The 27,601-nt window shown below is 38.2% G+C and overlaps 1 long non-coding RNA gene across 1 annotated transcript in view; it reads right to left on the reverse strand.

The window, feature by feature from the left end:
• LOC110360434 (uncharacterized) overlaps positions 1-27,601 on the reverse strand; it is a 522,839-nt gene that overhangs the window by 493,137 nt on the left and 2,101 nt on the right. The gene's annotated exons all lie outside the window — the stretch shown is intronic.

Consider the following 27,601-nt stretch of genomic DNA (forward strand, 5'->3'; position numbering starts at 1 on the left):
GACCCAGGAGGGGCCTTCATTTAAAGAAAAAATGAAGCTTAATTTTTAGACTATACTCAAAAATGCACACACACTCTTTCCTGCACATACCCACGTTTGCAGACAGTACCTACTAAGTCCTGGAACACAGTCATGATATGAACAGGAAGGTTTTCATGTCCTGTTTTTTTGCATGCCAACTTTCTGCAGATATTTAAGAATGAACATTTCATTCTCTCTGTATTTCCCCACTGTAACATCAGTAGAAACTGTTCCAGAGCTTGTGTATTCACTTGTCTGGTTTTTTCCACTGTGAAATCTTAAGCCACAATGACATAGAAATGTTAATTTAACAAGATCTGAGAAATGCCCTGAACAGAAATCTCACCACTGCACAATGGCAGAATTTTTCATTTTACCTGAAGTTTTCTCCATCCATTAATTTTTAGTCCAGCTCTTGTTTTTAATTCTCCGCAGTTTTTGCATGTGCTTATCTTGCAGGACTAATGTCTGAAGTTCTATTTTACCTCCTTTTGTCTCCAGCTTACAGACAGAATGAAACTCATCTACAAATACCCAACGGGGAATTTTTAGAGGGAAATAATTGCATATCTGTGTACCAGCTAGTGCCCACATTTCTGTCCCATGACTTCTGCAAGAAGAAATTAGTCTGAGCTACAGTTTACTGTATTAAATTCCATGAAAGACCTTACATCAGTAGCATAAAGATGCTTATTAAGGCACTAAAAGGTTCTCTTGGAGCTGGGATCTGGGCAGGGGAAAATCCACACAGCAAACTTTTATGCCAAGATGCAAACAAACACAATGTTTTTGCTACTTTGATGTTTGAAGAAAACTGGTTATAGCAGAGGAATCAGCAACACTGTGGTAACATATTTCAACTGTAATCTAACTAAGAGAGCAAGAGGGCAGGGGAGAAACCTTCCCAATTTCTGTGGAGAAGGTAAGTCAGTCACAATTTTTCCGCCAATGAACAGAAGGGAAACTGTTCTAATTCTCCAAATAGGTTTGTCTTCCAGTCGTATGTTTAATTAAAATTCCTCTCCTTTCACTTAAGAAAACCCAAACAAACACACACACGCAAACAAAAAACACCACAAACCACCAAGAAAAAGAAGTATCTGATTAAGAAAAGGTTCATTCTGCAATTGGTAAAGTGTAGTTATTAAGCCATGATGTCTTGCTTTTAAACCAATTTTAAATCAAAGATCATGTACCACTGCCACTTACGCAAGTTTGCTCATAATTGCTCCGTGCAATGCTTGATTAATTAAATCACACTAGAGATTGTTTCTTAGTAACACACCTGGTACGCTCTTTGTTGTTGGCGTTCATTAAAACGCTGTGCTTCATGCTGCTTTGCAGCATGAAAAGATATTAATCAGCTAAATTGCCATTAAGAGTCATATCAATATTTGCTGCACACTGATTGTTTTTCTAAATCTTCAACAAAGGACATTTCACTGAAATCTCAGGTTGGTAACTAACCATATGACAGTGAAGTCAAATTAAAATGTTTTATTTTCTCTCTGGAAAAAAAACTAAAGCACATAAACTAGAAGGCAAAGACAGGGTGTTGAGAGTTTTTTGGTTTTGTTGGTTAGGACAAAGAGTGGCATGTTCAATAAACTAAACTTCATGTGCAGAAAATCTGAAAAAAAGAAAAAAAAAAGCACCTCTCATTAATTTCTGTTCTGTTCCCTAAGCAGAGAAGGCTCCACTTTGTAATGCAACATTGATAATTAGGTTCAGTTTCAGAGCCTGAGCTGAAAAAGTGCCCAGGGAATCAAATGTTACTTTTCATTATTAATGTGAATGAGAAAGTGCTTCCAAATATTTCTCCTTCTTAGCAACGGCCTGTTTGCATATGATCAGCAAACACATTGATAAGTTGAAGGTGAGCCAGTAAGAAGGGGAGTGGCTATAATATTAATTACTTTTGCTTTCTCTATGATTTGTTCTTAGATTCCTCTTTTATTCAGGTCCTACATACCAGCACAAATTCATTCTGCAGGGCACATAATTTTCCTGTGCTGTGTATTTTTGTCAAAAGCACAGTATGCATCACCTCAGCTTTCTCATGGTCTTTGCTACCTGGTACTAGGGTCCAGTTTGTGCTGCTGCTGGACTGGGTCTCTCTTTCACAGCATATTAAAACACATTGCATCACACCAGAATAACGTATGCACAGATAACTGCACAAGATACAAAAGAAAATGATTCCACAATTTCCTTGTATGTTCTTCTCATGGAGTTAAGTTGGCTAAATTTACTGTTATACCTTCTCCCCTTTAGCACTATCAAGACCTATGTGCTGGTCAGCACTTGCACCGAGATCGATCCCATCACTCCTCAAAGAGCAGCAATTGCCTTGATCCACAACAGGTTCACAGCTGCTCTCCGGACTCAAAGTCAGTCTTAATCCAGGCAGAGCTCTCCCATTCTCCCACCATGCGATTTAAACCAAAATCACGCGTATCTGGGAGATGTACTAGACGCTGCACTTGATCTTAGCCAGAAGGCTGAGAAGCTGCCTAAGGTCATTCCTCCAGATCCTTCTTCCACAACAGTATCTTAAATAATTCAAAACTGCTCATGCCCTCCAGGAGCAACCTTTTCTTTTGGGATCATACTTTCTCACTGATTTGTTTCTTTTCAGAGAAGATGACTGTGTCTTCCTAGGAGGTGTCCTGCATCACAGTGAGGAAACCTCTATTCCAGATAGATTCTAATTACATTTTAGTTGTAATTTTGGAGTTTTTTTATAGCTGTTTAACATTCAAGTTTTAGGGCTACAACTTGGTAAAATCACACCACGAGTAATGGCAAGTATTAGAACTAACCACAGTTTTAAAAACCAAGGGGTGATAGTTTGGTGCTGCCTTGCCAAGGGTGCCCAAGCTCTGCATCTCCCCAGGCAGAAGCCCCAGTTACAGCACTGCCACACTCATCTGTTTTCTCCATATTTTCTTGAGCATTGGAGACAAGAGAAATAATTTAGTTTGCAAAAATGGGTCATTATTTTGCTACATGATTTATATTTAAGTTGATTTAGATGTAAATCACCATAGTCTTGGAAAATGTATTCATTTTCTGATATTTAAAATATGGCATAAACGACCAACGCATCTTTATATTATAAACAGAAAAAAATGTAGGCACCATAGGAGTTTTATATAAACCATGCAGAAAATACATATCTTTACAGTACTTTCTGCTTGCTCCTCTCTCACACATGCCAGTTTGTTCTGCCTAGTTGTGTGCAAAAGGAGCATAGCTAGTAAGTGATGAGGCATGCTTGAATTAAGGCTTATAATTTCTCCTGCTGAAAAACGTGACTGTGTTATTGAAATTTATGAACCATAGTAAACACTGAAAATTTGCCCTGAAATGCAAATTCATTTTAAGAACTCCTATTACTTTCCCTGGGAAAATATTCTGAAATATCTACAAATTCTCACTTTTGCAATACTTTTGTTCAAGTTAGGAAAAACAAACAAAATTTTTTTTATTATTATTTTTTTTAATACAGAAGCATTAAGGAGATTATTAAGTAATCATTCAAGTTCCTTGGAACATGAGTGTGCCCAATTGCAGCTAAGTAAATTTTTTTCATCAGGTAAAAGATTCAGGCTTTAATCATTAATTCTGATCTTTATCATATCACATGCGGCAGCAGATGTTATTTATGTTTGGGCTGGAGTTATCGATGCTCAAGTCCTGCCTGCATACACCTGCTCCTTTATGCACCTATGATACAGTAATGCAACTCTCCAGGGTATTCTTTCCTTGGAGGAAATATTTCTAGCCATATGGTTGCTATAAATCCAAATAGTCTCAGTGGAAGCCATACTGTAGAGAAACAGAAATCACACTACTCATTTCAAGTTGCCCACCATCTCATTTTCAGCTTTTCTCAAGGAGACTACTAGCAACAGAATTCACTGGATCTCCTTCATGAGACCTCTCAGCAGCAGATCCAGGGCACACGTATACATGTCAATCACTAGAATTGTCATAAGTATCTAATTTGCAAAACTGTGTAAACATGAGAAGCACAGACATCCCGTCACTGAAGGTTCACAGGAATAAGGGAAGCATCCTCAGATGCTCCTGGCGAGCTCACCTCAGCTCATGTAGCAGCATTTACAAAGCTCAGCTTTTCTGAGCTCTTGCACTCATTCATTATTCCCATAATGTTTTATGCCTAATTTCATTTGTTACTGACTTAACTGGTTAAAATACGCCATTAGTGGTATGGTATATAATCTTAAGGTTCTGGAAAAATATGTTTTTAAAAGAGGTGAACTAAAACAAGGGAAATAGAAAAGAGCTTTGAAATGCTTTACCCTTCATTTATTTACAGCTCTGTACTGCTCAGGGTTGCTAATAGCTATTATAAAGCAAAAATGCCTTGCATTTATTGATGGGAAGATTATTGCTTCCAGTTTTTCTTCTTATCCCCTGTATCACAAATGAGTAAATCATACCCAGCTAAACCTAAGTTAAAAATCAGAAGATGCATTTTAACAAGAACCTGAAAAAAATTAAAAATAACCTTCCATCTATGGAAAAGAATTGTTAATTCATTGAATTTTGTGGATTCCATGAACTGATAAGCTCTGCAACTCAGGCAACTCTGAAATTAAATTAGGTTTCAGAAATGAATATTTCATCTTTAAGATACTGTTGCTTGGAGACCTGGGAAAGGAAGGGTGATTTAACAGAAAGACATGGGAGTTAGTTACAAGAGGCATCGTTTTCTACTCCAACTGGCTCTGGAACATGCTATAAAACACTATGTCACAAATGTAAAAGAATGTATGTTGCACGTATTTTATCTGAAGAAAAAAAAGAAGGAAAATCCAAAATAAAACCACAAAACACTCCTTTTTAGCCTGCCTACTTTCAGCTCAAGTAGTTCACTGAAACACCTTTTAAATACTTGGAAAAACAAACAAACAAAAAAACAACATAAAGGCACAATTATAGAAGTTCTTCAAATGAAAGTTCTGTTAACTCTTCAGTGAAATCTCTTTCCAAATAGAAAACAATGTCCTAACCTTTCCTGTTCTTATCATTCCTTTTAGTCCTGAATTTAGCCTTCCCCCATTTTTTTCTGGAGCTCCGATTAAAGCATGCTGGAATTCCCATGTGTTCACTAGGAACAGATCACTAACTTTCCACCTCTATTTCCCCAAACTGCAATGCAATTAAAGAACCAAGGTGCAAGTCCATGGTTTATAAGCATGTCAGGAACAAAAGAAAAAAAAAAATCTTCTGATGAACCAGATGAGGAAAAACAAGGATGATCCAAGGACTGGGAAGCCACCATGTGAGGAAAGGCTGAGAGAACTGCACTTGTCCAGCCTTGAGAAGAGACTGCTCAGGGAAGACCTCATCACCACATTCCAGTATTTAAAGGGTGGCTGCAGAGACCATGGAGACCCCCTTTGTACAAGGAATCCCATGGAAAAGATGAGGGGTGGTGGGTACAAGTTACTCCTGGGGTGATTCGAGTTGGACACAAGAGGAACATTTGTCATAACGAGAACAAGCAGCCATTGGAATAATTTCCCCAGGAAAGTGGTGGGTTCCCCAACATTGGACATTTCTGAGATTCAACTGGACCAAGTGCTGGGACAGCTTGTCTAGACTGGGCTTTTGCCAAGAAAGGTTGGACCAGGTGATCCTTGAGGTCCCCTCCAACCTGGCATTTTGTGATTCTGTAACTAAAATAGATTTTACTGGCATTATCCAATATCCTGGAAAACAAGTGTGCAGAGTATCCTGCATTTGTTGCAAGCATTAAGCATGAGTCTTCCCATTAGTGACCCTTACACAATGCGGTTGTCATTTTATTTCCAGCTTGCAGGACCAAATAGTTCATTTTAAGCAGAATCAAGCAAAAAGAGACAGATACTTTCCTGTGAATAATTTGTACTCACTGTATAACATTGAGGGTAACCGCCTTTTCGAAAGACGAAATGGAGGAGGAAGTAGGAGACTACAAGAATTACTGTTCTCTACTATACATCTGGACATTAGGATAGGATGTAGATAAGCCATCTATTCACAAAATGAGTGCCATCTTATGGGCTGGGTTTGATTACAGAATCAATCTTAGATATCTAACTACATAATTTTAAAAATAAATTGAAGAAGGGGGGGCAGGAGGGAACTGCAAGCACTTCTAAATTTAGAGTGGTGTGCTTCAGGAGTCTTATGGAGATGGAAGTGAATGTCTGCATTAATGGAAATATGTTGTTTCCATATTGCAAATGTAGTGAACTGATCACACAAGACAGGGCAGTCTCTTGGAATAAATGACAAACAGTAATTTTACCTGGCAGAAGGCAACTTAATTTTTGCAAAATAAGATTTCAGCTGAAGAGGATTCAGTGACCAATACTGATATGTGCATTTGCATGTACATTAGAAATCTCAGTATTTTTTTCTGAATTGCTGCATTGAAGTTCCTCTGGGAATATGGCCATTTTCCCAGTCTGCTATTTTCTCCCCACATCAGACTCCAATTTCAGTTCTCCCAGAATGAGTCCTAACCCCTGTGCAGTCGCTGTTGCTTGCTATGGTGCTTTTATTTATGTTCTGTGCCCTATAAATTGGGCACTATTCTTCTTGGGGATTTCAGGCAGTGGAAGTTTGAAATTTTTAAAAAATAGCTACAACAATTAGTGAAATAATAAAGAGAATATTAGATATTATCAATGCAACTTCACAGAAGACCAAAAACCAAATTAAATGCAAAGACGTGATTTCTAAGAAAACAGTCACAGCAAAAAATGTCTCACCAGATTCCAGTATCACTGTCCACGTGTTTCTTCTACCCTTTTGACACTCAAGGATTTCAAAATATGGTATTTAAATAAGGATGTGACCCACACAGCTTATAAATAATTCAAGCCAAACTAAGCATCAATACACAATACTTAAATGCTAAAATTAAAAAATATACAGTGTGTATTTGATCTCCTACTGCTAGTCAAAGACAGATGAACCCAAAGAGAACTTTAAGATTAGTCCTAGTTTCATCTTGTCTAATTTGTGTATTCATAGCAGTTACCATAGCTATTTTATATATGTCAATATATATACACACACCCCCTAACTCTGTACTGCTGAATTGGTATACAGATATCCAATATTTCTCTAATTCATGAGAAATGTTGCTACTAACACACTATGGACTCAGTCTATTCTGCAGGTGTTATCTCAAAACATTAAACTATTGTGATATGCCAACAAAAGCAACTGAAGGCACAATTCTAGCATTAGACAGACTGTATTGAAACCAGCTGTCTCCGGGAGCCCAGATGGGATCTGTCAGTGCTTCATTCCTATTCTTTTCTTCTACTGAAAACCAATAGGCAACCCCAGGCAAAAAAGTGACCCCACATAACTCTACCCAGCCTCAGCTCTAATAAAGCTATTAAATCAAAGAAGTAGTTTACGCTTTTATCAGTTTCAAGTATCAGGGCAAATTGCAAATCAATACACATTTCTAATAATCATCTACAAGTTAAAGCAAAAATAAATCCTGTGGCAATTCTATTTAGTTTTCACTCCTTTTCTTCTTTGGATGTACTTTTTTTTCCACTAATCTGAACAGAATTTCATTATAAATAGAAACCTAGGCAAGAAAGTCTATTATTGGGGCTTCTGATATTCATCTCTTTGCTATGAACCATTGAAACCACTAGAAATTACTGTAAGTAGTCAGCATTCAGCCTTGCTGTGATATCACCCTTGGGGATGTGCAGCAGTGTAATGGGTTACAGCTCTCTTCCCTCTGATATGCCTTTATAATTGGAGATTTGACAGTGTAACTATTTCATAGTATATTTTTGCTGCCATACTATTCTTTCTTCTAGCAGTTTATGAATGACATGTTGTTCATGCAATTACATCCATACTAACTTCAGCTCGCAGACACTGGTTACAGCTACTTCTGATTTAGATAAATAATCTTTTGTAAAATTCAAAATATATCTTTCTAAATTCCCTCTTGAAACCTGTTGGATTACGTATTCCAAACTCAAACCAACCAGACCCCATACCACAGATCATGACCTAGTAGAAATCAGTGGTGAAACCCTCCCTGGTTCCAGCCAGCCAGGTTCAGGCACCCAACATCTAGCACCACTGATGTACATAAAGCGAATATGTAATACTGCTCAGTGAAAGGTTAATCAGGACTCAGGTCTGCCCTGTAGACCTTCACCTCCACAACAATCACATTCATCCATACAATGGAAAGTAGCATCCAATTTACTGAGCTTGACAGAACTCGACAAAGCCCAACAAGGCTAAACAGAGCCTGACAGAGCCAGAACGGGCTCCATAAAGCCCAACGGGGCCCAACAGAGCCCGACAGAGCTTGCAAAGCCCAACAGAGTGCGACAAAGTCCGACACAGCCCAACCACAAATGGAAACACGAGGATGTTCTTCAGTAAACATCCTAATGTGACAACTGTTAATGCCTTTACAATTACGGAAGATAGACAATATTACAACTAGAGCTGATTAGCAGAGATAAAGGACTACTCCCTAGAGCCTCAGTACAGCTCCAGGGATTTATTCCCAGAATGGCATCTATTTAGGTGCTCTCTTGCTATGATAGACTAGCAAAAAGGTTCTGGAGCTACAAAACGGTCTTTCCATCTACAGACTTATTTGTTCTTCCTGCAGTTCCAATTTGCCCTAAATCTAAGTTATAGAGTCATTTTTATAATTTGAAGGAGCCTTCATCGAGGCATAGAGGACTTAAATTCCTGCATTTCCTCATCTGTTTCTCTGGGATTCGAATCTGTTTCTGTGGGTGACCTGAAGCCAAATCATGGCTGTCCTACAGTGAAGTGCTGCTTTGCCTGTTGTTTTGACTGCACTATGCTTTGGAACATCCCTGCAAAGCTTCCAAAAGCTCCTGAAAAATCAACACGTACAATGCAAGTGCACATGCCTTTTAATCCTGTTCTCTTGTTCCCCATGGTTACGTCTTTGTCTTTTCTCCAGAAAACATACACAGATATTGGCCTCCTGCTTTTTGCAGAAGTTGATATTGAGGCATTTTCATTAAACACACATCCCAATTTTTGCTGTTGTAACTATGGATGCACCAACACCGCAAGAGCAAAGATTATTTCTTGAAAGAGCTTACTTTGTTTACAACAAAGAAAAGCAACACTGGTTCTATCAATCATAATAATGACCTGCAAAGAGAGATCCAGGTTTTTAAGTTGTGTATTAATATATGTTCTCAATTAGAAGAAATAGCCATAAGAATATTTTATTTTTGAAGCATAAAATGTTGCATAGCTTTCATCTACTTTTGATTATAGGATTATGGTTTCACATTGCCTAGAGACTTTTCTCTCTCAATGATACTGGAATGAATTTTGTTATCAAAAAGCATCACATATTGAGAAACAGAATCAAGTCAGATCCCATTCATTCTTTGTTCAGGTTGATCTGGCAACAGCTAATATTTCTGATTTTAGCCCAGGAAAGTACTTGCTTGGTTCAGTTCAGAAGTTAATTAAGCTGCTGTCCGAATATGTAATTTCCAAATGCACCAACTAGGGAATAAAGGGACAAGAGAGTGGTTTATCATCTCAGTATTTGTTTCATAACTACCCAAAGATCTTTAAATTCTCATCATTTACTCCACCCTATTCCTAGGACTAAAAGCAGGGAATGAAGCAAGTCACATTTTCACTTCCCTATATCCATCCTAAATATTTTTCTTAACTTCACTGTTTTCTTAAATATAAGTACAACTTTCCTTTTTTATTTACCAATATTCAATGAAACTCAAACAGTAAAACTTTAGGGTTGTGAAACATACTAGAAATCTACAGTGTTTTCAAAAAAAAAAAAGAGAAGAGCATCTCAGAATGGTGTTCAACATTTTCATAAAATGTGATTCAGTCAGGCCAAACTGTTTAAGAATTACCCTTTTACATAATATTCTGAGGTTCCGGAGATACCTCATTGCTTGATGCCAGCTGAGGGACATTTGAAAACAAAAGCAGAATAAAGAGGAATTTATTTGTTTCAATGAATACTAATGCATATATTACTAAAGCATTTCTGTTCCTGCAGATCCCTTTGGGAAGGCTGACCAAGAACTGGTTATTTACAGCCAAAGCCCCCCGGGGGCATCCTCCCCTCTGCGATATGGTCGTTACTTTGTTAACCCAGCAGCTGCTCCTGCCCCACATGGCACGGCCAAACCCCACAGGAGAAGTGATTCCAGGGATGCTGCAGGATCACACACGTTTTCTGAGCAAGGTTTTAATATTATGTGCTAAGTTGTTAGGACTGCTTTATAATTCTATCTCTGCATTTCCTCCCAAACCCCCTCAGTCTTAAATGAAAAGGGTCCCCTCTACCTGATGGCAGAGGACCGCCCGCCACTGGCACTTTCTCAGTATTCATGGGATGGCTTTCTCTCTCGTACCTCAGTAAATCTCAGAAACGAAAATGAATTCATAGAAACACCTAATGTGACATAATGCAGCATGACTGATGAAACACTGTATGCTGCAGTGCAACCTCATATCTAGTCTTCTGAAAACAGTCCTGAAATCAATCTCTCTACTCTGAAAGAGAAAGGAAAATAAATAAAAGCACTTGGTTTTACTTACTTGTGTATTTTTGGCTTCTTAGCTAATTGGATTAATAACTGCTAGGGCCCAAAAAAGATGACCTGTTATTCAAAATGAAGCTGAATATGTGGCAAATATGGACAAGAAACATGTATGGGCATTTTGTGACAAGTTAAGGGGGAGTTGTTGTTGGGTTTGGGTTTTGTTTTGGTTGTTTTTGTTGTTGTAGGGTTTTTTGTTCTGTTGTGTTTTGTGTGCTTATTGGGGGGGTGGGGGTGGTTTGGGTTTTCTTGTTTGGTTTGTTTTGGTTTTGTGTGGGGTTATTTGATTTGGGGGTATTTAGGGGGGTGGGAGTTGGAGGAGGGTGGGAGTTGTAGTGGTTTTTGGTTGGTTTGGGGTTCTGTTGTTGTGGGGTTTTTGTTTTGTTTGTTTTCAGTTGGGCCAAACCTGCAGTACGTGGACCATGCCTAACGTTTTGGGAGCATTCAGGTTTTGAGTGAGGCCCAGGGTCATCTTAATTTTTAAAGATATGCACAACATACCCAAAACAAAAATATTTACCCTGAATAGGTCAAGCAAACAAAAAGCAGTTTTAAAGACTGAACTGATTTCTTCTTAAGACTTGTCAGCAAGTGTATATTTTTCCAGTCTCTGAGACTAAGACAATACAAAGACATCAGTTCAGCTGCACTTCTATGTACAGTGGTTTTCACCTTTAGATTTTCAGTAAAGCAATGTATGGTCTGCAAATAATACAAAGTAATCCAAACTGCTAAAAATAGTTCCCATGAGAGTGTACATTTAAATATCAAGGAAATAACTTTGTTGATCATGAGACGAACATACATTGTCTCATAATCTCTAAATTGTATGCAAATTTGAAACATTTATTTCAAGAGGTTTTCTGCTTTGTTTACAGTATCATTAACATCAAATGACAACAAGAAAAACAACTCTTCATTGCCTTTTTCATGCATCAGTGGAAGGTAAGGGAGGTGACAAAAGAACAATCACTGCTACTAAAAAAAAAAAAAGGAAGAAAAAAAGAAAAGAGGAAGGACAGAAATTAAGACCTCCAAATATTAATATTTTAGATTTTCTTGAAGGAGAAAATTTGAAGACAATTATGAAAATTCATGCATATTTCTGGACTAATTAAATACATGACTAAGTAGCTATTAGGGTTGGTTTGACATGGTTAATTTAGGGCTTAAAAGACAGCAGACACCTTGTGACACTAGTAAGAGTGTTGTGTTTGCAATGAAAGAGCAAGAATCCTAAAAGGGATTTGCACCTCTAACAAGATTTGCCTTATATCTACCCAACACGTTATTCATCGATAGCAAGCTGACAAACTTTACTCATTGTCTGAGAGGAACAAATGAAAACATAGCACTAAAGCCTGTTTCTGTGCCACAAGACATTTTGTTGCATCTTTCTAAGTGGTTCAGTTATATTTTTATCTTCCATCCATTCTTTTCCCCCACCTTGCCACTTCCTTCAGGCCCTACCCCAATTACAGAGCAAGCCCAGCACATTTACGTGTATGCTTTGGGGATACTTATGCTTTTCAAGTTCAAAACTTCTCTTTTCCTTCAGTTGACTTCAATGCACTTTGGACCAGGGCTGTGCAAAGCCCAGCAGAATTAAATCCCTAGAACAGCTCGGTCTAACAGGATGTAATGGTAAAGCTCACACGTACTTGCCGACAGAACTACTCATCCTCAGCCTAAAGTCAGATTCAGCAGCCTGCTTGTGCATCTAAGAGAAAGCTGGTATCTGGTTCTAAGGGAAGTGTTTGGTGCCAGAAAGAAAATTTGGTTCATTCCAAGTGTAACTAGGGGGAGGGAGGATGCAGAAGAAAACGGGGGCCGTTTTCTAATAGAAGATTTTCACAGGCTCAGTGTTTCCAGCTTTCAAGATAAACCTCTCGACTTTGCTTTGACATTAATTTCTGATAAATGCCTCAGGTTTACCTTGGCATTTAACAAAGCAGCAGGAGACCATTATCCTGTGACAACGCTCTATTCCACTGATACTATCTCTTAATTGGAGAAAATTCCTCTTCATCTGAAAATGTTTGGCAAGGTTCCCCATAAAAAACCATGGTATATCTAAGTTGTAAGCTTTAATAGGATAGGGAATAAAATACCCAGAGCAGATGTAAATCAAATCTTTCCTATCAAATTGCAGAAAACAAGCCCATTGTTGCAGACACCACTGTGAACCCCAGCTTTTAATTATTTATACAAACTACTTACATGATAGGATGGTCAGCGCTACAGATAATGCTGTGGCTCGTTTGTTTGCAAAACAAACTGGAACCAACGTCAGTTGTCAGACCAGCAGAAATGATTTTAATTGCTTTTGCACGTAAGTGACAGCAGTAGCCTCCCCGTCATAAACAGCAGACACACAACTTAGAGGCAAAAATAGAACTAAACCAGCTGACTTAGATTTGCAAGAGATTTATACTCTAGCTCCCAGGTTCTGTCATTAATCTGCTTTGCTTCTACTTGGTTCTCAGCTAAGAGCTTAATAATGTTCTTACCTCCACACTCACACCAAGCCCACGAAAGCCAATTGCCCTGTCCACAGGGTTAAATTCAGAGCCAGCGTGGGCATCTCTGGCCATCCAGTGCTGATGTACTATATAGGTGTGCTTTAGGTCTTCATTCACAAAACAGAGGCCTCTTCTTGATTGCACTGCAACTTCTACCCTCCTGCTCAAACAGCTGAGCCATGCAAATGCAATAACCAATATAATGCCTTGTAAAATATTAACATTTCGCTCAGTCCCGCCTAATATTTCATTGCCTCAGTTCTGTATTTTGGAATCACCTTGTGATCAGCTCATATACACTGTCTTTCTCCAGTGCTGTCATCTGCTGAACAGGAGCCCCTTCTATGTAACAGCTTGAAAGGCACTTGGACTATTTGGTTCTCAGCCTTTTTACTGCAGTTCACAGTCATCTTATTCTACCTGCTTAAAATTATGATCCCTTTTGGTGTTCATGATGCTTTCTCAGCTATGCCTCATCTAAGCCCTCATTTTTTTCCCCACCCAAAAGCCACTAATAAAAATACTAAATAGATTCATTTTTAAAGATCGAGCACCTTGGCAAATTCCACTAGTGACTCCATTACACAAAAATTCCACACTGTTGTCCCTTCCTTACCATCTATTTCTTCTACAGGTTAACTAGCCATTTCAAAAGTGGTAGCTTATCAAATGCTTTACTGAAGTCCAGAAAATCAGATCTACTGCCTCTCTGTTGTCTGGATTATCATTTATCTTCAAGAGCAGCCTCTCATTCTGTTTAGGGAATATGATTTTATCTGTGCTCATAAGATGGCCTTTACACCTACATTGTCCACTTCCATAATGAAAAATAACATAATTCGAGAAGTATTGCTGACAGTTACATACCTGCTGATCAAGAATTGCATCAGTAGCCACACCAAAGCAAGGGCACAGTTTTGGTAAAAAACAATAACATTTTACTTTCCATTTCCCAAAGTCCAGACCAAATTTTGGTCTGGGAAAAACAAACAAACAAACAAACAAAAAAACCACCACCACCACCAAAAAAACCCCAAAAAAACAAAAAACAAAAAACAAAAACAAACAAACAAAAAAAAAACACAAACATGCCACAACAGCTGATTCAATCATTAATAAAATTTATTCTTTTCCAACCTTATTTTCCTTTTTGATGAATCTTTGCACTTCACTCACAGATGGAATGCTTTTTAATATATGCAAAGGATAGTTGAGAACACATGCCTAAATCTCCCAAAGACAACTGTCCTTGACCTAAGGACAATATTCTGATGTGAACTGATGATACTTTTGTTCATGCACAAACTATCTACATGGAACCAGCTTCTAGTTCCCAAAACCAGCCCCATTTGTTGGGCTGGAACGACTCAGCAGGACAAAGCTCTGCCATCCCCTTCCATGGCAGTAACCAGCCCCCTGCCCATTCCTTTCCATCACCAACTGCTCCTCCTGCTGGGAAGGATGAGCAGAAACGTCAGTCCCTACAAAAGCTGCACAGCTGCCTGTGCACTGCAGCTCCCCCCTATTCTGCAAGGGAAAGCAGTTCCATATGCGGCCTCACATGCAAAAGTAGTGACACTGATAATTTACTAAGTTATTCTGTTTCTTCCGACATCAGGGACAAGTAGTACATAAATGGAAGTGAATATAGGAACGTGAGTATGGAAAAGAAAGTTTCCTACCACTACCAGTTGCAGGGAATACAGGTCTTAAAGTAAGAAACCTGCCTGGATTAATGGTATTTTTATATAGCAGGGTAGGTTTCCATAGTCACCCCAATGTCTCTACACACACATCCCCTTGGAGAGATGGCTAATAACTGCCTTAGCGTACAGTCAATCTTCTGTTCTCCTGTCTCATCTTCCCTTGGTCCTCAACTCTCATCCTCTCTAAATAGAGTTCCTCCTTACAAACAAGATCATTAAAAAGCTTTGAGCCAGTTGCTCATCTGGTATCTCGACGGATTAGACTGTAAAACAGGGGAGGGATGATGAATATCCTGCTTCCATTTGCTACTAAATTCAGTTAGTACTACTCTGTTGGCCATATTTTACAGTGTAACATTTAGTAATATCTGTATTTTAGAGTGCACAATACTTATAGCTTAAGAGTGCCATGAACATGCTATTTTATAATGAATGAGCTGTATTCATAAAACAGAGTCTCACAGATACAATTTTTCTATTTCAGCTACATTTAACAATCTGGTTTACTTAATATTCACATTTCAACAATGTTAAAAATGAAAATTGGACTTCACCTACAGGAATTAGCAGTTTTGTTTTGTTTTGTTTCTATGGGAGATTCTTTGAAATCTCTAACCCCAAAAAAACTCCACTCTGTCAATTTATAAGCATTTAAGTTTGTGATATTACCACTGCCGATGAGCACAACTTAAATATAAACAGTATAAATCCATGTTGCCACTGTGGGCATATGAAGCACAAACATCTCATCTAGATCGAAGTTTGTCGACTTAGCACATTGTACTTGATGCTGTGTGTCACCTGTCTCTTGTTTGTCTATAGATTAGCACAAAAATGTCATTGCAAACTAAGTGAATAGGGCACAGACTAAGCACCTGCCACTTTTAAAACTCTTTAGAAGACTCTCTTGTTTATTTTGTAAGCACCCAGGGGTGCAGTTAAATAACTGCATTGAAACAAACAATACTGGTGATTATTAAGGAGGCTTTTCACATGAAAATTCACTTCAGAAAAAAAAATGTTTTGCAGATGCAGAGAAGAAAACTGTATCACTAAGAACCACTCAAAATACTTTGGTGGACCAAAACACCTTTATTTTTCTCTTGGCGATCTGCCAAGTTCACTGTCGGTTTGAAAAGAATTCTATAGCTGGAGGCTAAAGCAGAAACTGCAATGATTTAAAAGAGAATTGGCTACAGTAAGAATGATAATGCACCATATCGTTAAAATGCAACTGGCATCTTAGCCTCCCTACAGCTCTTGAAAATGTGCTTACTCCTCAACTATTTACCAAGGAAGGAGCAGAAACAATTGAAATCACACAATATAGAGAAATGTTTAAAGAACTTAGAAAAAGAAGTACATGCAGAATAATTTGCTGGTAGGGCTGTTAAAATAACGATGCATTATACATGGCCAGATTACAAAGCAAAGCATATGGAAATATATAGCTGAATTTAGTACTATATTCATTTATCTCAATTAAACATATAGCAAATGAATTAATAATGAAGGTCCATTTACATTTAGGAAATGAAAGCTTTATTTGCAGCTTGCGGATTAAACATTTAAATGTTGTAGGCCTGATAATATTCACATTTTAATGCTTGGAGGATCATCAACTGCTTTTGAAACTGCTTGGGAAATTAGATTTAGAAAGTCTTTGCATCAAAGCCTTGTATAGTGGTCTTCTCTGAAAGGCTGTTTTGCAAGACTAAGACTGTTACAGAAAATAGCAGTAGTTTCACAGTGAAGGAAGAGTTCAGAAAGGCCTTCAGCAGTTTCAGATAACAGAATTTGTTATTCAGATGTTGCTCACTCTAACAAGATAATAATATGCAGGCTTGAGCCAGAAAACTGCGCAACTGTGTTTTTCAGGTTCACAGGCAAGAATTTATTTACAACTAGATGCTTAACTTGCAAACTGTGTTGGCAAGATTTCCCTCACAAAATTCAGTTTGACAGATTTCATTTGTTCAATAGTTGTGTCCAGTTTTACAATTAAATAAAGCTGCTTCACTCAGCATTTATAAATGACATCAGGTGCCATAGCAACATGATTACAAGTTTCCATCAATTTGTAGAGCTGAGTAAATAATTATCAGTGAATAATTAACTAAACAGAATTAGCCTCTTTTTCGGCTTCCAGCATGCCCACAAGCAGATTGTATTTTCTCAGATGTATTCCTTATTTAAGCCACATGGAAGCACTCCAGACCCCACAGAATCAGATCTTCAATATGCCATAACTCCATATGAGGTAGATGACTAGCTACAGGAGATGCACAGGACTTCCCAGGGGAAGGAAGTGCAAAGCAAACAGGGTCAAAAGTGAGGAAGAAAGTACTACTGAAGAGTGGATTGTGATTTAAATATTTAAGTACTTCAACATTTTCTTTCATCCAGGTCTAACTATTAATGTATATGCCTCCTAATATCAAGTAACTGTCAATTATAAGAAAACTGACTGTGCAGAACGCTTGAATCAGAAGTCCCCAAACAAGGACCTTCAGAGAAGGCTCCTGTCTAGAGCCCTCATGTACAATTGGACAATACTGGCACCTGGAAGAATAACTCACTTAAAAATCCCCATCCCTATGGAAAGGAAAGTATGCATCAAAGTTCTTGCCAGATCTTGCAAGAACGCTCCCCCAAATCAGCCAGACCATGTTTCTAATATTGGAACCCCAGAAAGCTACCGCTTGCTTTGTCATAGGGCCACTAACACGAAGCCTAGCTGGTAGTAAAATATTTTTCACATCACAAATCTGAGACCAGAAGATGGTCCTGAACTTTTAGTGGCAGCTACAAGCCTAGAATCATCAGTTTGTATCCTTCCTGCAGGCAGTCAAGTACCCCTAAATTGGGATGCAGGAGTCCTGCAAGGCAGGACCAGGCTGGATGTCTCAGACCTGTCAATTGCATTGGCCAGTTCTTGTTTCTCATAAGCATTTTCCTTGGGCACTAGAAGGCAGTGAAACAGCACAGAAAAGAGACTTTGCCTTTCTTTACAAGAAAGGTACTAGTCACAGAATTGGTTTTCACAAAGGGAAGACAAATCAGCAGGATGTTTTCATTTCCTATACTTGTTAGGAGGACACAATGAAGATTTTAAAAAAAAAATATATATTTTTTTTTTCAGAAAAAAATATAAAGCTACACAAAAAAAGGGTTACAAATTCTTTGGTCCAAGTAAAAAGTTATTCTTGTTAGAGCATGTAATAGCAGTCATAGGTCTGCTTTAGCACAAAAGGGAGCAAGCACTGTAGTCTGGACAAATTTCATTATTAAGCCTGGCAAATCTAAGAGCAAGGTTTAGGTTTCTGTGTTGTTTGCAGGCCTGTGTGTTACACTGGACTGTTTCCACCGAAGCTGAGTGGCTGTTGGGAAACCTTCCGCAGCTGAAGCAGCAGAGCTGCACTTCAAAATTCAAAGAAAATAGTTTACAGTCTTGCTCCTTACAGCCCTGAGCATGTTTCTTACAGCTGGGAATGCATTTGATGCCTCTCAAACTCATTTCTTCTAGGCTGGTTAGAAAGCAAAAAAAACCTGAAACTTGTGTACCTGGGTTGCAAGTTGCTCCCATATGAGTTGGTTGGCACCGTACAAAGTTGTTCTTTAGAAGTGATGGGATTTTTCTGAATTAAAACAAAACAAATGAAAACAAAACAAAACAAACAAACAAATGAAAAAAAAAAAAAAAACACAATTGCAAACAGCACAATATGTAAAGCTTGGAACCAGTTTGCTAAAGTTATGGAAGGTACATTTCAGGGATAACATGTCAGCCTCACCTCAATAAATGTTTGTTAGCCCTTTCTTGAGATGGATGCAGTAAAGCCACCCCATCAAAGGGATCCCAGTACAGCCTCCATTGCTAAAAATGTCACGTCATGCTCTTTGGTAGGTACATTCTACCACAGTCACAAGGAAACCAGGATGTGCTGTGATTCCCACTTTGCATAACTGAGAGACAGAGACCGACCAAATTCTACGAGGGCAGAAGCAGCTTATGACAAAGCAAGGAATATCTGTATTTCTGAAGACTTGATCAGACTCCCCAGGAAGCATGTTTTTTTTCCTCTTAAAACTTCCAATTTATATTTTTAATGGAAAAATGCCAATATAAAACTGTAAACAGACTTAGTTTCACAGATTTCCTGTACCTCTCTCTGGAATCCAATACCAAACTGAGTGTATATTGATATGTATGAAAAATATGAAGTGATAAGACACCGACTCTAATTTAAGTAGGTTTTAGGCACTTCTGAAAGAAAAAAGAAAAAGCTAAAACCTTGAGTCAGCTGCTAATGTTACTAAAATGATTCACCTTCCAAGAGACCTTTACACCACTAATAGTGCTAAATTCACCACTCTGAGATCTTACAAGAAAAAATGGAAATGGTGACTTTCTCCTACCCTCAACATTATCCCAAAAGGTAACACTAGGCTTGATTTGCTTACCTAAGGACCCCTCCACATAGGTAACCACACCGGTTTGTCTATCTAAACAGCTTTTCAACATGTTTAAGCCGGCAGAAGAGACTGCAAAATGTTCTGCTGGTGATACTCCATCTCCTCTATATTAAGGCTGGATTCTACCATCTGATCGCTTTCACATTGTCTGACAGATCAGTCGGAATGGATATTAACTCTCCCTCACTCAGGATAAGATAGCAGCTGTGTGCCAGGTGAAGCATGTAAAGCATGCAGAGGCGACAACAGCCCTTTCACCATCACCTAACAAGGTCTTCTACAACCCACCGCAGCTCCCACAGCACACCGTGATGTTCTTTTCTGCCTGTACCTGGATCAGACGCTCCAACCAGGTTTCCCTAACAAACCACATAATAACCTTTCTCTTTTTTTCCCCCTCTTTAAAAACTATTGCCACCTGGGGACTTTCTCCATAGGCCTGCACCTGGAGCTAGCCCCAGGGCACGTGTACACAGCTTGGGAGTGGATCAAGGCAGTACTAACCTGCCTTCCAAAGCATCTGCTCTCTATTTTTTTTTTGTCTTTTTTCTGCAGTCAAATGGATGGAAACACTTTTCACGTGTCCTAGCAACCCAGGAACCAGATATCAGAGATCTGAGTCTTTGTAACAGGCTGAGATCCACACCTGTTTACAGTGCAAAGATACATCTGGCAGTAATTTCTATCAAAGCAGTGCTCTCTGTGCAGCAACCCAGAAAAACACTAAAACCAAACACCTCCAGGGAAAGATACATTTACTCAGATTAACATATTACTCATCCTTCTTTTTTTTTTCCCCAAAAAACCCCTACAGTTGCATTTAATGCCTCTTTATGCTTTTATGATTTAATGCGTTGTTACAACAACAATTAGATATCAAACAGAAAACAGTAAGCAAGTGTAAGTGCAACACTCAAATATGTTACAAGTGTTATGACATTTCCCCCATCCCCCCCCCAAAAAATCTACATGCTATTTGTCTACCTTCATTTCTGACACGTAGCCTCAACCTAGATCAAGTTTTCATGGAAGTTCAAAACACATTTATCACACTAGGTGTCACAAACCCTTTCTCTTTAATAGAGAAGCATGATTAAGGGATAAGCACATGAGTCAGAAGACTTCAGGTTTTCGAGTCTGATATAGATTTGGCTTTTACGAAAAGGAGACCTGTTTTCTACTGATACAAGTTAGAGTTATTTCCTTGATTTGAGTCAGGTTTGGATTGAGTCACCCTTTTCTGGACCAGAGGAAAATAACTCTTTCAGTTTCTCAAGAGGGTGTTGTCTCTCAACTGATATGATCATGTAATACCCAAATAAACGTATTGGTATTTTTATCAAAAGGAACACAACAAACAAGACTAAAGATCTACTGGGCTATACACAGTAGATCAAAGGAAGGAGTACCCCAAGTAAGTTCCTGGTAAAAAGCATCTAAGGAAAGAAATCTTTATTTCCTACAGTGTACAAAAAGGAAGCTAAAGCACAGAAATTTGGGGCGGGCAGCTCTCTTTGTAAGTCCTTAACTTTGCGACCTTAGCCACATGCTTTGAACTTAGTTGCTTATGTTACTATGTGTCTTTCTGCAAATTCTGTGCAGAAACATACATTCAAGCAAACTCTTGAGTTATTTTTATTGATCATTCATAATATCGATATTTAATAATTTTACATCTCATTGTAATGAAGGATCACCAGAACCCAACAGTGGCAGAAATACCTAATGGCATCAGAAGTGACCATTCTGAAATAATTTGGCGTTTTTAGAAGTATCCTCCTTAGAAATAATTTAGAACATATTCTGAAAAGTAAGCTGACCACGCTTCCTTGCAAAAAAAAAAAAAAATACATTGATGTGAAGTTTGAGGTGTGATAGGTTAAAACTGTGATATTTTCATTCTGTGTGCTCTACAACAAATATTAAGAAGCGTTGCAAAACAGAAAATAAGTTCTGGGATATTGTATCTTTTTAGATGTCTGTGGGGAATATACCTTTGATAAATCTAACTGGATTTTACCACAGCTCCTCATAACAAGCCTGAAACCACTTTCACCAGTAATAAAAAACCTCCACTTTACAAAGACAGCTTAACTATGAGCATATTGGCCAATGCAACATCTGAAATCTAAATGTGTCATTGTAGATTGAGTCATTTTATATCTCCACTTAGGTGTTAAAAAACAGCACACACAAACACACGACAGTGGGAACTGAAGGGAGAAGCAGCAATACACTCGGAATATGCCACAATGATTCAGAAACAGAACGTGACCTCTGCATTCACCTCTCCCTGGCATCAGAAAAAAAGGTAGATTGGGACAGGTCAAAAAGGGGGCTTATTCATCTTTAGGCATCTGAAAAATATTTGAAAAGCGTTTTCTGCCATCTGGAAGCATTAGAAAAACACATTTGAAAAACAAACAAAGAGCAGCAGATCTTTGTTATCTGTTAAGCATATATTTCCATTATGATTTTTAATTAAATGACAGAAAAATTAAACTGCTGGCTAGAAAGCAGAGTCAGGAATGTGTGGCTTTGACACAGACTTTCTGAACAACGTTTGACAAGTCCCTTAATCTTTCTCGGTCTCAATTTACCCATTCATGGAGTGGGGCCAGTGACATTTAGCTGTGTAACAAGAGTGGCTGATTTGATATTCATTAAAGGCTTCAAGATCTGTGAACAGCAGATGTTAAAGTGTTATAAGGTTCTATTATTTCTCAACACTTTCCCTTCATGTCCTCCTCTTACTGGAAAAAGATGACCAAAGCCACCAGACATCGCTGTAGCTCCTATGTGAAAGGAGAAGTGTAGTCCTTAGGATGATGTAAGCTCTGCAGGACATCAGTACAAAGACACTGATGGAGAATCCCCCTTCCATTTCCACCCCCCTTTTCAGGGCACATTAGGTTTTCTTCAAATAATTCCACAAGGCATTTTCCTTATTCACTAGACCAACACGGTTCAGTAGACAAATGTAGTTTGTCATTTCTGCAGGACTTTTGTTTATATCCTTCAGAAAAAAATGTTCTAGTCCTCTTTGGAGCAAGTTATTTTTTTTTTCTCTACCTTTTTGACTTTCAGTCTACAGGATGAACTACTGGACTCTTAGGAATGGAGATTAAAGCCCTCTTAACTCCCCAGGAATTCAAAGTGGACTGGCTCACACAAATATATACCCTTTAACACTGTAAGCACCTCACAATGACAACTACATTTGCCTCATAATCAAGAAATACCAGTATTAAATTCTAAAAATAGCCCTGACCAGCTCATCTGCAAGCAGGATCTGCACTCCAGACCATGGAAAAATCATTATATGATGGAACTGAAAACTGTGTTGTCTGAAGTGGCTGGTTATCTATCAGAGAACATCCTTCCTTTCAGTGCCCTGTGTCTTGCTCTGATTATTTTACACTTTTACTCATCCTGCTCTCTAGCTGTTCCTGCATCCAATACTTACGAAGCCTGTCCTGGTGAGAGGATTATGAATTCTGAATTCAGGTGTATTTTCTTGATTGCCTGAGACACTTGATGCCGTGCAGTTGAAAACTCACTTATCCCAGGGTCTGGGCACACTCAAAGGTGGCCTGGAACAGCACCTGCTTCTTCAGACATCCCACGGGATTTTCACCTGGAGCATTACATGCCCCAGGTTGAACAATGCCTATTGGGCTGATCTGGCTCTTTTACAGTATTCAGTTCCAAATCACTTGTTTTTAAACAACAGACCACTAGACCAAGCTATATAATTCATTTTCAATTTTTGCAGTCCTCTCCGGTGGACTTCTACAGTTCTTCCCATGACCTCTGCACCACTTGTGCACGAAGGCTGGGAGAAGGTCTTGCCAAATTTACACACCTTTAGAGATCTCAGTGGAGCTTCTGAGGATAATGGGGCCACCAGCAGAGAATCCATCAGTCTAATTTTCCACTCAGTTGTGTTGGGACAAAGCAAGGCAACCCCAATAAACTTAGTACCAGTGTTTGTGTCAACTATAGGGTTTTTTTGGTTGGTTTGTTTGGAGCTTTTGTTTGTCTTGTTTGTTTCTGGGCTTTGTTTGGGACTTCTTGTTTTTCTTTGTTGTTGTTGTAGGCCTTCTTGTTTGTTTTTAATGGAAGAAATAAAGCTGTTCATTCAGCAAAAGCTCATTGGAGAAAAGGAATACAGTCTTATTCTACTGAGACAAATAGAAATCAAAATATCAAGCAACATAGTTCAATTAAGTTCAGATGTTATAGCTAAACACATTTATACCACTTTTTTTCTTTTTAAACAACCACAATCTGGACCCCTGTTCTGCCACTACAGTTTGGTTCCCCATTATATCCATAGAATAGTCCTAGAATCACCATAAGATCTGCTCAAACATCACTGGAGCTCTTAGAAAACTGCTGTCACCAGTGTACCCAAGCACCATATGCATTTTTCATGTTATGCAGAAACACGTGCCTTTGTAGAAGAGATCAACATGCAGCCCAAAGCTTTCAAAAGAACCAGGGAACAACACTTGAACAGATGAAGGTTCATTCCCATTTATCCTCCTCTCTTTCAACCTTCCTTACGCCGAGACACATATTCCAGATATATATTTAATGCAGAGCAGTTGATACAGACTGAGGGAGACTCACAGGGCACTTGTCTGAACAGATGCAGGTTCCAAGACACCTATTGCACTCCAGTCGATAGGAACTTCAGCAGCTCTGAGTCAAAACTGACTTCACAAAACCACAACAGCGCATTTCACCTTTGCCAACAGACACTGTGTAAGTCAGTTCACAGTGCTGTACAAAGGGCGCATCACCCAGACTTTTCTTATTTCAGCTGAAAGAAAACCTACTACCTGATAAGCTAACAAGATTAATGTTCCAAGGACTGCACAAATAAGTAGAATTCAAGAGTTTCTGAACTAAACTTCCCTGTTTGTTAAATTCCCTGAGTTAAAACACATTTTGCAAGTCTTACTAACATGTGTATACCTACACATTATACTTCCTATTATGAATTTCCTGCAAATACTGAATATTCAGAAGAGTTCTATTTTATTCAATGTGAAATGCCAGCAAGAAAAAACTGCAATCCCTGTTAAGAAACAAGAAAAAAAAATCAATATTGCACAAACTTACTTGTAAGGCATCTTAAAAAATGCTATTATAAAGACAGCTCTTCAAACATTCACTGAGTTTCATAAAAAAGTATTATGACTTCAGAAACCACACAAAATGGGAATGAGGCCTTCTATCATCTATTCATTTGTCCTCATTTTTCCAGCAATAAAACAACATAAGACTATGCTGTCATAAATACTGTATAGATATATTGACACATCAAAGCACACAAACAACTCGAGAGTCCAGTGTGCTTTGTTCACAGAGGAGAATAGAGCAAATTATCACTTACTCATCTGAAGAACAATAGAGAGTATAAACTGATGTGGTTTGGTTTTTTGGGGCAGTTTTGTTGGGGTTTTTGTTGTTGTTGTTGGGTTTGTTTTTTTCTCCAAACTTTTGATATGGAACTATTTTTAATATCTCCTGAGCAGCCTCCCCTCTGCCTTCCTTTGGAGGACTGAACAAAGCAAGTACAAGCACCATTATTTCTACGGTGACATTCTTTTGACAAAGCAAAAGTCTCTGTGACAAAACAGACAAGTGACTGGTTTGTGAAATACAAGTGATATGTTAAACAGATCAAGGAACGCACCAAGTTGAATTCTAATCTCCCTTTCATGCATTTCAGACATTTTAAAATCAAGTTCAGTTTCTCTATGTCATGGCCTTCTTGAACCTTAGTAATTACAGTACCTCTAAAAGCAATGAAGGGTGAACCACAGAAGATATGTAGCTACAGCTCTGTTCAGATAAGCAATGAATTTGACATTTCTAGTAAGCAATTCTCAATTCCTAGAGAATCTCTAGTTGGATAGAAATAGTGATACATAGCCTTTCTGACAGCATTTAAGTATTTTATGCTTTTGTGCTAAACTGAGAAGTGGATGGTGCTTTTTATCCAAAATTAGAAAAAAAGAGATTGAACCAGGGCTTTACAAACTAAAAGGAAAAAAAGTGCTTGCCAGAATACGATCTTGTTACAGAAGAGAAGGCCACCAACTATTCGAACCAGCTCACCCAGGCGTACTTTACATTTTGAGATACATCGTGTTCCTTCATAGGCCTGGATTGACAATGAAAACCAAGCACAGACTCAGAAATGACGCTGTCTGTAAGACTTACACACGAAACAAACAAACAAAAAAAACACAGCAAAAGAAAATAGACCACACCTACATCTTGGATAAGAAAAGAGACTTAAACAAACACATAGGAAAATAAGAAAGGAACAATGACCAAGAGAAAAATGTACCATGTACTCATAAGAATACTAGATGTGATTCTGTAAGCCATGTAGCATAGTTCTTAAAACTTAACAGACTTTATTCTGTGGGGGAAATCATTATGGTTATAGACTTACGAGAAAGTGAGGCTTGTAAATTGGTAAAGCAATTTCTTTCTGAATCAGAAAGAGAAAGAACAGCAAGTGCAAAACAAGAAACCAGTATCCAGTAGATTAAGCATTAAACATACAAAGCTTCCCGAAAGCAGACTGAAATTCTGCCAAGTTTTTTTCCTGTGCTTATTGAATGGAAAGTCAGCATAATCCAGCTTAGATCGAAAAGCATTATGGGGACCAATATAACTTTATAGTAAAAGACTTGTGCTCATGGTGAAGTGTGACATTTTTAGATCAAATGCCACCTATACCCAAATATGTTTAGTGATCATCTCAGCCCCTTTTTACTCTTTTCCTAGAACTCACTAGTGCCTATTAAAGAGCTTAAATAGAGACTTTATTTGTCCTACTTTTTCAAATGCCATTCGTAATCAGTCTTAACAATGTAAAAAGGGTGGATGCAAAGTGCTATCTTTCTGATTCACAGTAATTGACATCTAATTCACACTAGGTGCAAGAACTTTGTGTGATTCAGAAAAAAAGAGTGAGTCATGCTTGTGACCTTCTGGTAGTCACTCAGAGAAAACATGACACTTCTGCTTACAAACAGTAACTTTATTTTGTCTCAAGTGGACCAAATTGCAATTTCCCTGGAAGTGGTCAGGATTTTTCTTCCTCTAGGACAACAGTAAGGCTATTAGTACCCATCCCAGACAAAAAAGAACAGAACTTTATTCTTGCATCCTTTAAGAGTAAAAAGATATCACTAGATGGAAAACACTAAGGCTTTATTTCCTCCAGGTTTTTATTCTTCTTCAAAGATTCAGACAGCCTCCCATGACTGTAAAGGTAAATCCTGTTCTCCATCATCTGCTATTGAGTGGTCTTTTGGCAGGCTGAGCAGATAAACTCACCTGAGAGGAAGAATCCAATCCTCTCTTGGCCAGTTTCCTGAAGACAAGTACCAACACAAGAAACACTATGTGATGAAAGCTTGTATACTATTCTGGACTGACTGGGGTCAAGTTTTACGAACATTATGGCGGATTTTCTGACCAGTGTGAGCTCAATAAATCATAAAAAATTAGCAGAGCACTAGAACAACTTCAAATATTTCACAAGAAAGAGAGGAGTCTTCTGTGTTAACCATCAGGAGGTGCAAAACCACCACTTGTTAACTGCCATTAAAACAACAGAAGTTAAGAAATGTTGAAGAAATTACTTGCTCCACTTCATTAAATAAGCTACAAGATAAAATTGGACATCACCTGTTTATTACCCCAAATGAAACTCTTTTGATAACTTAGGAGTTACCTATGTCTTCTATTGCATGTCAAAAATACAACACAGATTACCCTGGCATCTTGTTCACTTCATAATCTAGTTAGCATACACCTGAAACCTGCTCAGCATGAGAGTATTCCCAACACACTGATGTGTATTTGACATATTTTGATATGTGATGTAGAAAAGCTTCTGCCACTTTGGAGCCTGTCTGTCAGCCTCCTCTGCTAGTGTCTAAATCCAATCACCTAAGTTAATTGAAAGGTTTTTTTTTCCCTATATTGAATCAGGTCTTCAGCAGATCAGTATCCCTAAATTTGACCAAAAAACTCCATCCAAAAAAAAAAAACAAAAAACAAAAAACAAAAAAAAAAAAAAAAAAAAAACAAAACAAAACAAAACAAAAAAAGCAACCCACACCTCTAAATGTTGTAGTCTCAACCAACTAAAGGTTTTGTTCAAAATACCATGTGTCACAGAAATGTTTGT

This window comes from Columba livia, chromosome 13 (assembly GCF_036013475.1).
Source record: "Columba livia isolate bColLiv1 breed racing homer chromosome 13, bColLiv1.pat.W.v2, whole genome shotgun sequence".
Taxonomy (NCBI): domain Eukaryota; kingdom Metazoa; phylum Chordata; class Aves; order Columbiformes; family Columbidae; genus Columba; species Columba livia.